General features: G+C 45.5%; 1 protein-coding gene across 1 annotated transcript in view; it reads left to right on the top strand.

Moving 5' to 3' along the window:
* Positions 1–3,601: 3,601 nt before the first annotated feature.
* LOC149308178 (rap guanine nucleotide exchange factor 1-like) overlaps positions 3,602–13,997 on the top strand; it is an 85,202-nt gene continuing 74,806 nt past the window's right edge. Inside the window, exon 1 of the mRNA XM_089535256.1 lies at positions 3,602–3,847. The gene's annotated coding sequence lies outside the window, so the exon portion shown is untranslated. The remainder of the gene's footprint in view (positions 3,848–13,997) is intronic.

The raw sequence follows: 13,997 nt of genomic DNA, 5'->3' as shown, positions 1-13,997 counted from the left end.
GGGAAGACAAATGGACCCTGCAACAAAATTTTACAGTTTGGAGGACTGTGAGGGGGAGGCTACTTTAGTATTGTAGTTCCATTTGAGACAACTTCAAAGCAACACACAGAAGGATACAGACAACAGCCAGTGTAGCGTAGTGGTTTAAGCATTGGACTATGCCTCTAGAGATCAAGCGTAGTGGTTTAAGCATTGGACTATGCCTCTAGAGATCAAGCGTAGTGGTTTGAGCATTGGACTATGCCTCTAGAGATCAAGCGTAGTGGTTTAAGCATTGGACTAGGCCTCTAGAGATCAAGCGTAGTGGTTTAAGCATTGGACTAGGCCTCTAGAGATCAAGCGTAGTGGTTTAAGCATTGGACTATGACTCTAGAGATCAAGCGTAGTGGTTTAAGCATTGGACTATGCCTCTAGAGATCAAGCGTAGTGGTTTAAGCATTGGACTATGCCTCTAGAGATCAAGCGTAGTGGTTTGAGCATTGGACTATGCCTCTAGAGATCAAGCGTAGTGGTTTGAGCATTGGACTATGACTCTAGAGATCAAGCGTAGTGGTTTGAGCATTGGACTATGCCTCTAGAGATCAAGCGTAGTGGTTTGAGCATTGGACTATGCCTCTAGAGATCAAGCGTAGTGGTTTGAGCATTGGACTATGCCTCTAGAGATCAAGCGTAGTGGTTTAAGCACTGGACTATGCCTCTAGAGATCAAGCGTAGTGGTTTAAGCATTGGACTATGCCTCTAGAGATCAAGCGTAGTGGTTTAAGCACTGGACTATGCCTCTAGAGATCAAGCGTAGTGGTTTAAGCATTGGACTATGCCTCTAGAGATCAAGCGTAGTGGTTTAAGCATTGGACTATGCCTCTAGAGATCAAGCGTAGTGGTTTGAGCATTGGACTATGCCTCTAGAGATCAAGCGTAGTGGTTTGAGCATTGGACTATGACTCTAGAGATCAAGCGTAGTGGTTTGAGCATTGGACTATGACTCTAGAGATCAAGCGTAGTGGTTTGAGCATTGGACTATGCCTCTAGAGATCAAGCGTAGTGGTTTGAGCATTGGACTATGCCTCTAGAGATCAAGCGTAGTGGTTTGAGCATTGGACTAGGCCTCTAGAGATCAAGCGTAGTGGTTTAAGCATTGGACTAGGCCTCTAGAGATCAAGCGTAGTGGTTTGAGCATTGGACTAGGCCTCTAGAGATCAAGCGTAGTGGTTTAAGCATTGGACTATGCCTCTAGAGATCAAGCGTAGTGGTTTAAGCATTGGACTATGCCTCTAGAGATCAAGCGTAGTGGTTTAAGCATTGGACTATGCCTCTAGAGATCAAGCGTAGTGGTTTAAGCATTGGACTATGCCTCTAGAGATCAAGCGTAGTGGTTTAAGCATTGGACTATGCGTCTAGAGATCAAGCGTAGTGGTTTAAGCATTGGACTATGCCTCTAGAGATCAAGCGTAGTGGTTTAAGCATTGGACTATGACTCTAGAGATCAAGCGTAGTGGTTTAAGCATTGGACTATGCCTCTAGAGATCAAGCGTAGTGGTTTAAGCATTGGACTATGACTCTAGAGATCAAGCGTAGTGGTTTAAGCATTGGACTATGACTCTAGAGATCAAGCGTAGTGGTTTAAGCATTGGACTATGACTCTAGAGATCAAGCGTAGTGGTTTAAGCATTGGACTATGACTCTAGAGATCAAGCGTAGTGGTTTAAGCATTGGACTATGACTCTAGAGATCAAGCGTAGTGGTTTAAGCATTGGACTATGCCTCTAGAGATCAAGCGTAGTGGTTTAAGCATTGGACTATGCCTCTAGAGATCAAGCGTAGTGGTTTAAGCATTGGACTATGCCTCTAGAGATCAAGCGTAGTGGTTTAAGCATTGGACTATGCCTCTAGAGATCAAGCGTAGTGGTTTAAGCATTGGACTATGCCTCTAGAGATCAAGCGTAGTGGTTTAAGCATTGGACTATGCCTCTAGAGATCAAGCGTAGTGGTTTAAGCATTGGACTATGCCTCTAGAGATCAAGCGTAGTGGTTTAAGCATTGGACTATGACTCTAGAGATCAAGCGTAGTGGTTTAAGCATTGGACTATGACTCTAGAGATCAAGCGTAGTGGTTTAAGCATTGGACTATGCCTCTAGAGATCAAGCGTAGTGGTTTAAGCATTGGACTATGACTCTAAAGATCAAGTGTAGTGGTTTAAGCATTGGACTATGACTCTGGGGATCAAGGTTCGAACCACGGCTTGGCCATGTAAACTCACTGAGTGACATTAGGCAAGTCACACTCTCTCAGCTCCAGAGGATGGCAATGACAACCTCCATCTGAAGAAACATGCCAAGAAACTCTGTTGTAGGGTTACCTTAGGATTACTACGAGTTGGAAACTATTTGAACGTGCACCACCACAACAAAATAAGACAGGTTGGAGCAAGTTCACAGAATGGCAATGAGGAGGATAAGGGATGGAGAGAAAAATACATATGAGGGGAAAGTAAAGTATATGGGCATGTTGAGTTTGGTGAAGAGAAGACTGAGGGGATGACCTTAAATACCTCAAGGCCTGTCCCAAAGAGGAGGGTGCTGGCCTGTTCTCTGCTGCTTCAGGACTAATGGTTTTAAGTTACATGAGGGTACATTTTGATGGACCATTAGAAGGAACATCTTGACAGAGAGAGCGCTTCAGCAATGGAACCAGTTGCTGAGGCGATGGGGTTACACTTGTCCCTCCATATTGGCTAGGGTTAGGGGCACAAGACCCCCGTGAATGTGGAAAAACTGCCGATAATAAAAACACCATGCGTTTTACCAGAGAGGACACCTCTCTAGGAATCTCTAGGTCCTCCAGTGCAACTCTATGGTCAACATCTGACAGACATTGACCATAGAGTTGCGCTGGAAGAGGTACAAAGGCCTAGTAGAGTATTCTCTCTAGGAATCTCTAGGCCTTTCAGTGCAACGTTTAGTTAAAGTTGACCATAGAGTTGCACTGGAGGACCTAGAGAGGACATATCAATCAAATCTGAGAATAATGAAATCCGCAAATATGAGTGTGCTTCTTCTCTGAACATCTCAGAAAAGGTGCTGCAGGGCTCCCTGCTGGAGATGCTCCGCTGAGCGAGGGCTGGGTCCGATGCGCCAGGGGCCCCTTCCTATTCATCCTCTGGCACTTTGCACTTTGCAGAGCAGGGCCCACCGCTGAGTTTCAGACCCTGCCCCGGATTTCAGGCCTTCAGCTGGAGCCCCTGGAGCACTGACATAGGGTCGCAGAGTTGGGGGAGACGCCCAGAAGGGCCCTGATCCAGGCCAGCCCCCTTCTTCTGCCATGCAGGAACTCCCAGTCAAAGCATCCCATTGACAGAGGGCCGCCCAGCCTCTGCTTAGAAGCTTCCAGAGGGTTTATTAGCCGGCATCTGTGGCTATGGGCCTCTTCAGACAACGAACCCGACTCCCAGAATCCCACAGCCTTCAGCCACACAACCGGGTCCCAAACCGGGTTATTCCTCCCGTGTGGATGAGGCCTGGTCCCTATGGCTCCACTGCGGCGGCTGCCTTCTGGCGGACGGGCGGCAGGGCGCGCTCTCCCTCCGTCCTCCTCCTCCTCGTCCGCCGGAGGAAGAAGGAGGAGATGAAGGAGGCCAGGCCAAGGGACGTCCCCGGCTCCGCCTCCGCCTCCTAGGCCGCGGCGGCCCCCTTCCAGCCGGGCTTGGCTCCCTGCCTCCTCCTCCTCCTCCTCCTCGGCGGGGCCTAGGAGCCCCACACGCCTCCTCCTCCTCCTCCGCCGCCCCGGGTCTCCTCCGAGCCCAGCAGCCCCGGCGCGGCCGCGACATGTCCGGCAAGATCGAGAAAGCAGGTGGGTCGGATGGGGGCCTCCGAGGAGGGAGGGAGGGAGGGAAGGAGGCCCCGGTTAGGCCCAGGCCCTCCTCCTCCTCCTGCTCCGCTTCCAAGGCGAGGCCTGGGCTTCCGGAGAGGGGAAGCGGCCCTCAGACGAGGCTTCCTTCCTTCTTTCCCCCCGAGAGAGTGAAGGGGAGAAATAACCCGGTTTGGTACCGCTTTATCACTATCTGGCTCAAGGCTATGGAATTCTGGGAGTTGTAGTTTGTTGTGGGGCCCGCTGGGCCCCACAACAAACTACAACTCCCAGAATTCCATAGCCTTGAGCCAAACCAGATTGTAACCTCCTCCAGAGGCTGGAGGGTCTCATATATTGGTCCTAAACCTGCTATGCTCTCCCTACTATCAGGATAGGCTTATCTCCCACTTCCATAAGTAATAATAATAATAAGATAATAATAATAATAATAATATTTATTTGTATTCTGCTTTTTCGCACAGGAATCAACCGTATAATTAAAACATCAGCCAATTAAAAATGTCAATTAAAAAAACCCCAACCCTCTAGAGGAGGGGGGGGGACGGGGGCGATGGTATCGATCAATTCTGATATCGGTATCAATAGAGGTTTATCTATAATATGGTTTATTTATAGCCCAACAGTGGTAAAAATGTGACCACGTAATTAAAAGAAACCGCTAATTAAAACACAAAACATGAAGACATACAATGGAATAGTATAGAATAAACCTTTGGAGCAGCTCCCTCAGTCTAGGGCTCAGAAAGATAACCTGTTTTCCACATGTTGTTGTTGTTGTTTTGTTGTCGTATGCCTTCTGATCATTTCCATCTTATAGCTTTCCTAAAGCAAATCTATTATGGAGTTTTCTGGGCAAGTTTATTTATAGGAGGTTTGCCATTGCCGTCTTCTGAAGCCGAGAGAGTGTGACTTGCGCAAGGTCAGCCAGTGGGTTTACATGATGGCCAAGCTGGGATGCAAACCCTGGTCTCCAGAGACCTAGTCCGATGCTCAAAGCACTGCACTATGCTAGCTAGCTCTCCATGTTCCACATATAGGGAGCATGTCCAAAGAAGGGCGACTAAAATGGTAAAGGGTCTGGAAACCATGCCCTATGAGGAATGACTTAGGGAGCTGGGGATGTTAACCTGGAGAAGAGAAGGTTAAGAGGTGATATGATAGCCCTGTTTAAATACTTGAAGGGATGTCAAATTGAGGAGGGAGCAAGCTTGTTTTCTGCTGCTCCAGAGAATTGGACCAGGAACAATGGATGCAAACTGCAGGAAAAGGGATTCCAGCTCAACATTAGGAGGAACTTCCTGACAGTCAGGGCTGTTTGACAGTGGAACAAACTCCTTCCTCGGAGTGTAATGGAGTCTCCTTCCTTAGAGGTCTTTAAACAGAGGCTGGATGGCCATCTGTCAATGGGGATACTTTGATTGAGATTTCTTGCATGGCAGAACGGGGTTGGACTGGATCAGGGCCCTTGCGGTCTCTTCCAACTCTAGGATTCTATGAGTACAGCAGTAGCCAAGGACTTTGCGGTGCTGCTATTGAAGTGTTGAAATAGGTCTAGAGGCACCTGGGTTAGTCCCCACTCAGCTGTGCTTTCAGTTGTGACTCTAAATCATGATCTAGCACTACAAGCATGAAATCTCAGGCAGGCCGTGTGTTTCTCTCCTTTTTCAGTACCAGGGAAGAATTTGGAAGATGTCCTTACCTGTTGTCACGTCTCAGCCCAGGCAGAGTGAATGAACCTTTACTGTGGTTGAAACAAGACAGCTTAAAACCATAGTTTGTAAAGCTGGTTTATTTTAACTAATAATAATTGAGATGAATGACAGGTTAGCATTCAGACGACATGGTTACCCTAATGCAGAAATTCCCAGTATCTCCCTGGGGCTGTGTAAAAGCAGAGAAGTAATGGATTCAAACTTGGTACTTTTTCCTGTTTTGAACTCTCAGCATCACATCTGAACGCAGCAGCTCAGTGAACTGGGGCAAGCTGTGCTCTCCCTCCGCAAATCTACCTCTTGGGATTACTTTGACTAGAAAGGCATGTATGCTACCTGAAGCATCCTTGAAAATAGTGGGTTAGAAATGTCCAAAGAGAGCCAATGTGGCATAGTGGTTAAAGTGTTGGACTAGGACTCCAGGAGAAGAGGGTTCATATCCCTGCTTGGACATAGAAACCCATTGAGGTGACCTTTGGCAAGCCACAGCTCTCTCAGCTTCAGAAGAAGACTCTTCATAGTCAATCTTGCCAATGAAATCCTGTGATATTGTCACCTCTGGGTTGTCATAAGTTGACTTGGAAGCACACAATAAGAGCAAAAGTATCCAAAATAATGAAAAACTGTGCCCACAGTCCTACTCTAGAAGGTAACTTTGCTTTCTTTGTCAGGTAACAGGGCCATGAAAGAAGAAACTTCTTTTCATCCTGTAGAATTATAGTCATATCTGCATCTCCAGAGTTCACAAAAGCATGATGGATTTCTCCCAAAGAGTATGAGCATCTCTTCCAATACTGGGAACAAACCTGTGACTGGGCAACATAGTACTGTGGTATCTTCTGTAAATACCTAACTATCCTGTGTAGAGAAGAAAGGTGGGGGATGTTCTTCTAATACTCCTTCCTCCTTGTTCTTATTCTCTGGGTTGTTGGATCTGGCTGTGACCATTTTTCTGTGTCCTGTAAGGAAAGAGGTTAGAGACTGACCATGCCCTGTTTGAATCATGCAACTGGGATGCTTTGATGGTTTTCCAAACTCCTGAAGGTCTGATCAGATTTGCAGTTGTTGCTGTTTACAGCAGCTTTTCAATGTGCCAGGGGTATTATATTTAAAGATTCAATTAGTGTTCTGCAAATCAAGCAGTGAATTTATTTGGTTTCATTATGCGGCATTTAATTAGCACACAGAAATCAATGTTTTATTGTGTTTTGCAATGTAAGGACTTGCTAGATATCTTCCTTGGGGGAATGTACAGTAGCTGTGTGGTACTATGCTCCTCTCCAGTTCAACAGCTGTTGTTCGGACCTGTCTGTCCTTGCTTGTGTCAAAGGCTGAGAGATTCCAGATTTGATCATTTCGACATATTTTGTCCTGACTTCTGAGCTCTGTGTTTCATATGAATCCATCTTCTTGTGATGTGGTTCTGGAAGGACCCCTGGGAATGAAAGTGACAGGGATTGCATGGTAGCCAGCTTTTAAGTACCATGTGCTTTGCAGTGTCTCCTCTACCAAGCAGCTGTCTAACAAATCAGCATCACATATTGTTTCTGAAATTCTGCAGACTGCTTGCTCACTAACATTTCCAGAGGTTACCAGAACACTTGAAGCAGAAAGGCACATTGGCTAGGTGGCTCCAGACAATACTTGGGGGTACCATATCCCAGGGGCTCCCCCCTCTCTACCAACTAAGAGGTGAAGGAAGGTCAGGAAGGCCTATGTGATGTTTTTGGGAGTCTGGGACTTCAGTAGTCCTATGAGAGAGGAATATTCTGGGGCTTGAGAAGTAATTGTCTAGCTCTTGATAGTGTCTGATGGACATGTGTCAGGGGTACTTTGATTGTGAGTTCCTGCATGGCAGGGAGTTGGACTGGATGGCCCTTGTGGGCTCTTCCAACTCTGTGATTCTGTGTGCAGAAGGAAGCTCCTCTTCCTCCTTTTGCCAAATGGGTGAGTAGCTGATTGCCCACTTGCTTGTGGTAATAACTGTGACCAGTAAATGCTCTCTTTGTGCAAAAGTAACTAGTTCTTTCCTTTCTGGCTACAAACAGTTGACCAGGGTAGTGATTTGTGTAAACTCATTCACAAGGTTGCCTCTTACTGTTTCTTAACTGCCCTGACCCTGTGGAGTAATTGGTGATAAATTGACTAATCCTGTGCATACATCCTTGAAAACGGAGCTTCATTTATTTAGTGTGGTAGATGCCAAAGTCACCATACACAGGGTTATAGTCTCAAAGGCTTCTTAAGTTTCCACAGTAAATGATCCTGTGAATACCGTACTTGCTTTGTCTAGTGGATTCCCTAATCTTCTGATTACTGAGCCAGAGTTTTTAAAAGAAAAGTTGGGGCTACACTTTGTCCTTATCTCCAACAGACTTCCTCTTGGGGCATTATTGGTATCTTAGCCTTATAAATGAACTCCTGAAAGTTACTAGCCTGCAAAACCCCACAGATGTCCTAGCTGCTGTTGTCCTTGGAATTAGCAGAAAACGAACAAGAGAGCTGAGTATCTACGATGGGTGTGGAGGAGAGGGTTTCTCTGCACCAGTGGCTTCCTTGCCTTCTGTGTTAGGTGCAAAGAGGGAAGGGAACACTCCATTTTTTTTTTGAAGACCAGCTTACTGATTTCTCTGCTTGCAGTCTCTGGTCATTTCTGGCATCTGTGCTGGGCTGGGGGCACATTGTAACTTGCCTCTTGGGTGAACCACTATTTTGAATGTGCCAGCTGCTGGGAGGAGCAGTAATTCATCCAGAGACTCAGTGGGCAACTTACTTTACCAGTAAGTACAGGTCTGCAATGGAAGTGAAGTTGTAGAGTCAGTAGCAGAATGTTGTAGTCAGTAGCAGAAAAGCCATAGCCGGAGGGCAGAGCATTATGTGGAAAAGGACCCAAATGCAATACCCCTCCTCAGCTCCTGATACTTTCTCAGTGTGAAACCTTGGTGAACCCCTTTCTACTGAGAGAGAGAATAGTGACCCAGGCAGGCCAGTGGTCTGGCTGTCATATGGCAGCTTCACCTGCCCCTCCTGTAGGGTCTAGTCTGATGGTCAGAAGCCAGGGCCAGATCAGTGAATCATAGAGATGTAGAGGCAGCCTTTTCTGCTGAGTGATTCCTTGGGTAGTCACAAGGGCTTTTAAAATTTTGTTTTTAATTGTATTGTTTTTAAATTGCAACACACTTTGAGTCCCAATTATGGATAAAAAGTAGGATGATGATGGTGATAATGATATTAATTTGAAATTGTTGGTCTAAGATGTCTGTATGCACTTGCAGCAGCAACTTAAGTTAACTGAATTCTCTTCTCATTCAGTTGTCAAAATCTTATTGTGCATGGTGGCTAAAAGTATAATCTAGTTTGAATATGCCAGCAAGCTCTAGTATATGACATGCTGAAGTTGAGTGCAGGTTCTAGATCCTGTAAAGATTGAACTTTGGTGCATGGGGAAGAGCTGGCTTGGCTGTTGTTGACTTTAAAAAAGCAGCATTAAATACATGCACAAATGTGGCCCCTTGTGATGAGTCTGTCATGGTCTGAGAAAAGGACGGAGGTTTGGGGTTGGGGCAGGAAGAGTGGAGAAGAGACAGCTGGAGCCTCCTGGAATGCAAGGCAGCTGACTTACGAGTTAAAAGAAAAGCTGAAATTGGAAACAATTTCTAAATTTATTTTCTGGGTGTGGACAGTCATTTTGGACCCTCTCTCAAAGATTAGAGGGACTGAGCCGCTGTAAAAATATCTTTTGGTGTCAGACCTGGCTGCTGCCCTTTGGCCAGAGTCTTTCTTTCCTACTGAACCCATAATTTGATCTTGCCATGGGGCTATTGTGCCAGTCTTTTTTTCATGACTGAAGGGGTGGTGGCTGCCTCCTGCTGCTGCCAGCAAAGCAATTTGTGGTGTTGGTGTGTCTTTCGGTTCTTCCACTTTCCCTGAAAGCTGCCGCTTGTGACCTGGTTTGCTGGTGGAGGCAATATATGCTACTTCTGCAGAGAGAGCTTCTGCTTGTTATTGGATGTATGTGTTGTGTGTTATGTGTTGTTTGCCTTCAAATAATTTCTGACTTGTGGTGAGCCTATCACAGGGTTTTCTTGGCAAGTTTCTTCAGAGGAGGGTTGCGCTAGCATCTTGTGAGGCAGAGAGCATGTGACTTGCCCACGGTCACCCAGTGGAGTTCTATAGCTGACCAGCAATTTGATCCCTGATCTCCCAGTGTCCTAGTCCAGTGCTCCAATGTTCAAACCATTACATCAAGAAAAATCAGTGGGTGACTTGAACAGAATTTTACTGTCACTGAGTGAATGTCTTTTAATCACATTTGAAATTGGACTATGAAAGATTTGACCTATTTCCCCCAAATATGAATGCCTACATAGATTAATTTTCTGAGCTGTTCTCAGGTTATGCTAGATGGGTTATGCTAGTTGGTTAGGCTGGAAAGAACCTTTCCGTGATAGTTACCCCTAGCAAGGCTAGAGATAGGAGGTAAATATCCATGCTGATAGGGACTGTTCCTGCCCCAGTGATCCCTGTGATACTTGGCTTCCAGAACAGTTTTTGCTCAAAGGTAACTTTTTACTGCAGCCTGACAAGAAAGCAACAGGGAAATACCTCTTTTACTTGCTGGGAAGGGTGGAACCTGGGACAAAAAACCTGCCATCATCTTATGGGGGGGGGGGGGGCTTTCCCAGCTGAAGGGTCCCTCTAGGTGGTTAGGCTTGGGACCATCACTGGCCTGGAAACTAGAAAGAGTTAGCAGTCTTGGGCTGGCATTCTGTTTGGGACAAACCCATGGATAAGGGTAAGTTTTCTTGTGTGTGCATATGTCATGTTTTGGGGCACTTTAGGGATTGGTATTCCCTCCCTCCCTCCCTCCCTCCCTCCCTCCCTCCCTCCCTCCCTCCCCAGAGCCCAAAGCCTTCCCACCCCCCAACTTACCATATAGTTTGAGAGGCACACCTTTCCCTCGATGTTCTTTCTGTGTCTCATGGGGAGCAGGCTGAATCAGAGAAAAAACCTCTGGCTATGGGGACATAACCAAACATGACATGATGACGTTGGTGCCCAGATCCCAGCATATCTCAGCACTTCTGTAATCATTTTGTGTCTGGCAATGGGGACATATGGCTTCTCTGATTCTACCCATTCACCACGAGGTATCAAACGGCCATATCAAGTGTGGGGGGCACGCACCTCTGACGCTATATGGTAAGCATTGTGGAGTTGGGCCATGCGGAACTGTTATGCTACACTGAGCCGTACAAGACTGCAGCCTTGCACTGATCTGGGTATTGACTGAATGGTTTTCCACCCTTTTTTGAAAAACAATTCATTTCTGAGCCAATGGAAAATGAGAGGGGTGTTCACTGTTTCTAGTTTGGGCTGTTTATGAATAGCAGTCCTTGCCATTGAACTCCCTTCTGAATGCTTTCTTTTTTTAAAACTAAAGTATTTACTTTACCACATTTCAGACTGAAAGAGCATGTGCCATTCTGATGATGGCAGTGGCTTGAAGATTGCCATGACAGAACTATTAAGAAGCCTGTATTTTGAGTGGGATGTATATGACAGCACTCCACTCCTTCTGGCAGTTTAGCAAATCAGAGGGAGGGCCTCACAACTTCCTGGCTTGTTGTGGCACTGTACAGGCCTAGCTGTAACCACCTTCACTTTCCAGAGGTTGTGCACAGACTCAGACATGCACCTGGGTATTCAAACGCAGTGGCTGGAGCTTGAGCCGGAAACTACACACCAGACCTAAATATGGCTATCATGAAGGACATGAAATCTAATGCTTAGTGTAAGAATTGAGATCCGTACAAAGATTGCAGATGTGCATTTGTGTGCATGCATATACTTGTACACCAGCCCTTGGTATCATAGTTCTGAATGATTAGGAGTGAAATGTCTTTCTTTCATGTCTTCTGTGGGTTGCATTATCCTCTCATATCTTAGTAAATCTCTGTGCACGTGTGGTCTGAATGGCATTAAAATAGCCTGAGGAATGTACTTTGTATTTAGAAACTGGATTTGTTTTAACTTGATGACTGTCATGCAATGAAGAGCTTTAAGGGAGAATCAGTAGTTCAGCTGAGATTTTGCCTTATGATGTGACCCCACTAGGTTGAGACTGAGAATGTTCTGCCTAATAATCTGGGATGAGGACTTTGAGCACAAGATAGATAAGATTTGGTCCTCGTAGTTTGTCTTAAGTCGCAGTTTTCCAGACTTCTGAAGACTAAAATAAGCTAAGCAATCTTCATTCTTACCTCCTCCCCTAATTTCTGTATCTGTCTCTGATTTATGCATGCTTCCTGATTGGAAGGAGCACTCCTAGAACAATGACTCATGCAGATAACAGCAGGCTGTCTCCTCTGAAGATGGTCCTTGGAAACAGTTTGGGGACTACTGCATAGTTCCTTTATCCTTCTAGTTCCTGCATGGCAGGGGTTGGACTGGATGGCCCTTGTGGTCTCTTCTTAGACTATGAATCTGTGACTTGGCATCACCTTTTTGATCTCCTGGCACGTGACAGATATGATCCCAAGATTTGCCAAAATATGCATGCAACTTCTGTGAGCTCTGGAAGCTTTGACTTTTCAGAGGGAGAGAGGGTGATTACATAAGTGTAGATAGCTGTTGAATGTTTTAGCAGTCTTCCTTTCCACCTCTCTTAAAAATGTATGGGTAGGAGTCTGCATTTCCAGTTGTCTGACTTTGGAAGCAGCTGTAAAGTGAATTATTCATTTGTGCTGGTAACTTCCAGCAACTGGGGAAATCTGTGGACATACTTGGAATAGCTTGTCCTGAACATTCAGGGCCTTGTTGCACAGACACACAAGATGTTATTCTGCTGCAAGTAGTCATTGGCCTCTAAATACCTGGGGAAATAGGGGAGCAGCTCATACTGTCAGGAAGTTCCTCCTAATGCTTAGGTGGAATCTCTGTTCCTGTAGCTTGCATCCATTGTTCCGGGTCCTTTTCTCTGGAGCTTCAAAAAACAAACTGCTCCATCTTCAGTATGGCATCCATTCAAATATTTAAAAGGGCTATCATATCACCTCTTAACCATCTCTCCTCCAAACAAAACAAATCAAGCTCTCTAAGTCTCTTCTCAGAAGGCATGTTTTTCAGACCCTTCACCATTTTGGTTGCCCTCCTCTGGACATCCTCCAGTTTCTCAACATCCTTTTTGGTTGTCGTACTCAAACCTGGACACAGTATTCCAGGTGAGGCCTGACCAAAGCAGAATAGAGTGGCACTATTACTTCCCTTCATCTAGCACTATACTTCTATTGATACAGCCTAAAATCACATTGGCATTTTTAGCTGATACATCACACTGTTGACTCATGTTCAACTTGTAGTCTACTAGGACTCCTACATCCCTTTCATGTGTAGTCGTGTTAATTCAAGTGTCCCCCATCCTATATCTGCATTTCATTTTCTTTCTGCCTAAGTACCTTATATTTCTCCCCACTGAAATTCATTTTTTTTAGTTTTTGGTCCAACTTTCTAATTTATTAAGGTCATTTTGCCTGAATTGCCTAATAACATCTGTGAGCATTTCTAATCCCATACTGGAGTGCCAGCACTTTTGCTGATGCTTTTGTCTTTGGCCCTGCCCATGAATGGAACTTGGTCCCAAAAACATATCTGAAATGAATGTAGTCCCTTGGGGGTAAACAGAGTATCTTACCCATGCTGTGTACTTCGTTCTCAAACATGCATTGTTGCTGTTGTTGGATGCCTTCGTTTCTGATTTACAGTAATCCTAAAGTGAACCTATTATGGGGTTTTCTGGGTCTCAGAGTGTGTCACTAGCTTAAGGTCACCCATGGCTGCACAGGGAATTGAATCCTGGTCTCCAGAGTCCCAGTCTCATGCTCAAACCACTATACTATACGGGCTCCAAGAGTGCACATCTAAGGATAAAAACGGGCATTCACACAGACGGGAGGTCTAAATACCATAAAGGCACCATCAGATATTGGAAGCTAACAAGGGTCAGCCCTGGTTAGTACTTGGATGGGAGCCCACCAAAAAATACAAGGTACTGTGGGCTCTCTTTCAGAAGAAGGAACTTGCAAAACCACCTCTTGAATGTTCCTTGCTTAGGAAAAACCCTATGAAATTCATTACCATAGATTTTTTATTGTGTATAAATGAAGAAAAGTGCAATTGTAACAACTGAGAGCTAGTGTGACATAGTGGTTTGAGTTTTGTACTATGACTGGAGACCAGGGTTTGATTTCCAGCTTGTCCATGAAACCTACTGGGTGGCCTTGGACAAGTGACATCCTCTCAGCCTCAGGAGAAGGCAAAGACAAACGTCCTCTGAACAAATCTTGCCAAGAAAACCCCTTAATAGGGTTGCCATAAGTCGGAATTGACTTGGAGGCACAAAGGAGCAAATAAAGCCA

Source organism: Sceloporus occidentalis, unplaced genomic scaffold (genome assembly GCF_023333645.1).
Source record: "Sceloporus occidentalis isolate IW3139 unplaced genomic scaffold, rSceOcc1.0.p SCAF_8, whole genome shotgun sequence".
In the NCBI taxonomy this organism is placed as follows: Eukaryota; Metazoa; Chordata; class Lepidosauria; order Squamata; family Phrynosomatidae; genus Sceloporus; species Sceloporus occidentalis.
Note: the sequence above shows the minus strand (reverse complement) of the source record. Positions and strands in the feature narration are given on the sequence as shown.